The 2,463-nt window shown below is 36.4% G+C and overlaps 1 long non-coding RNA gene across 1 annotated transcript; it reads right to left on the reverse strand.

Moving 5' to 3' along the window:
- Window positions 1-1,394, reverse strand: LOC123134255 (uncharacterized). The gene is made up of 3 exons (XR_006465600.1): window positions 867-1,394; window positions 272-315; window positions 1-131 (listed from the first exon to the last, which is right to left on the reverse strand). It is a non-coding gene; the product is annotated as an uncharacterized lncRNA (long non-coding RNA).
- Window positions 1,395-2,463: the final 1,069 nt, after the last annotated feature.

A 2,463-nucleotide genomic window follows, 5' to 3' on the forward strand; every position in this document is an offset into this window, starting at 1 on the left:
ATGGGAGAAAATTGCCGTGACATCAGCCATCCCTCCATGGGAGTGCCGCTTCGAGCTCCTCCCGTGCACACCATCTTCAGCCGTCAGGACCTCCCCTTCGGTCCAATCCATGATGCTGCAGCTCCTTGTCCCTAATCACACCAAAAATGATTCAGTATTGTCATAACTGAATCTATCAGAAAAATGAACCAATGTCTGGTAGTACTCTTAAGTTGGATTAATCATGTAAGAACATGCTTGAGCTCTTGCAATGGAACCTAGAGTTACTTACCTTAATACCAAAGTAAGCTGGGCCTTCCATTTTTTACTTTTGTTCTACAAATTTCATATACAAAAATATACAATCATCAAAATGTAACAGAGCCGTAGTTCCACAAGCAAATAAAGCATTGAAACTATAAGGCCTTACAAACTAAGTAAGTACAATTCAAATGTAAATATGAAATGGTGTCGCGGAAATTAACAAAGCGAACTGCAGTTCAGTACCAAACACTGTCTTTTAGTTCTTTGATGATCACATTATTAACAAAGACTGGACAAACAACATTCTGAGAAACTCTACTGGCGCAACCAGCAAGCCATACACACGGTGATCAGCCTCTGCAATAGAAACACATGGTGCCCGCATGCCTCGGTTTGTACATGAAAACATATGAAATATTAAAAAGCAGAGAAGCAAGATCTGTAGTGTTCCCATCAACCATTGAAAGATTCAATTAGGAATGAATTAGTTACTTTTACACACAGCAAAGAATGAAAGCTTAAAAAACCATCAAAACATATTCATTCAAATCAGCAGCAATGTGAAATTACAACTACCATCATATTTTTAGAAACAAATCTTGCAAACAAAGTAGGATAATTACCACAATCTTCTAGGAATTCATGGTCCCACCTAGCTAGTCTCAACAAACGCCAAAAGTTGGTGATCCCATAAATGTATTAAGTGATTGTCTTAAAGTTTGGACCAGACTCACACAATTATCCCTGCAAAAATTGGACAGACTGAAATTACTAATACTTTGTACTTGCACAAAACAGAAAGGTATATAGTCAGAAAGTAGTCAAGTAAAAAACCCTCTCCATCCCAACTACTTCATGGCAATATTAAATGAGACAGATTCCCTAGCCAAATTTATAATGGTAATACATAGTTCAGAGATTGAATAATATCCCTAGTAGTAAACTGAACTATAGAAGGTGCTACAGCTAGCCATCTTTGCTGTAACAACACGATGATATTCCTAAGAAACTATCATCTGCGTTGGTACTTTCTCAGGTTTAGGATATCCATTCCTTACATGGCAATGCAACCCAACATGATATCCTTTATGCTTATGGTTAATACGAAAGATTTAGTAAAATAAAGTATCAACTGAAATAGGGTCAGTACTAAATTGTTAATCTACTTATCTGAAATCCATCTTCAGAGATCACTCTACATGATGGTCATAACTTCTATATATTAATTCCTCTATACTTCTATTTTGTAAGATGATCTGCGAAAGTATTATATGTACTCGTTGGAAAAATACTCATGAAAGTACACAGTTCCAAAAATGGAACAATAAATTTGACACAAACTTGATGACATCTGAAGCTAAACTCCTTTCGTGAGGCCATATATGCATTTTGTTATGGAATGGTCTGAATCATAAATTCGCTGCCAGGAAAGAAACCTGCACAATTAGGATTATACACTAAGAGGAAGGACTAAAGAAAAAAATGCAGTCAAATAAAAATATTAACACAAAAAGGTCAATCAGTACCAAGAAAAGGGGTCGGCAAAAGATGTAGATCCAAACTGAACTGAATTTTGGGGCTAAATGACACGAACACATCTATTTAACTATTGCACCGATTCAAGTTGAAAACGGAAGGGTGGCTCATTAAATAATCAGTGCAGGAAACTACTATCATAGTATATGGAAAACCATCACCAGGCATCTGTATTATTGGTTGGACTATACAAAATGTGAAATATGGTCTTGTCTATTGTGACTCAACGACTGGGATTGTAACCATTGTGTGGGATGAATGATACAATTTTGGAGCATACAGGGCATCAACATCTCATTCATGTGATATCTTAAGTATTATCATTTCTGCAACTTACGTATAGCCAGCAAAAGGAAGCAGGCTCATCTAACAAGAAAATAAATGTGAACTTCTTTCAGGCAGAAATATACCTAAAAGAACAAATCTCATACATACAAGATTTTGAAATGTAGCAGCACCAGATTGAGAAGGGTGGAGGGAGATAGGTTTATCTGTAAGGTCAGAATTAGACAGATGGATGAATCATAGAAATTACAAGCTAAATATTCTGGGCCTAATGAGTCCTTCAAACGAATATTCTCCTCCCTGATAAGGAATAACAATCTGCACACTTCAGACGAAATCTAGATGAGGGAACCAAAAAAAGCTTCAAATGTGTGCATTCATGGAAAAAGAAGAAATCAC

The sequence above is a fragment of the Triticum aestivum genome, chromosome 6B, assembly GCF_018294505.1.
Source record: "Triticum aestivum cultivar Chinese Spring chromosome 6B, IWGSC CS RefSeq v2.1, whole genome shotgun sequence".
Lineage (NCBI taxonomy): Eukaryota > Viridiplantae > Streptophyta > Magnoliopsida > Poales > Poaceae > Triticum > Triticum aestivum.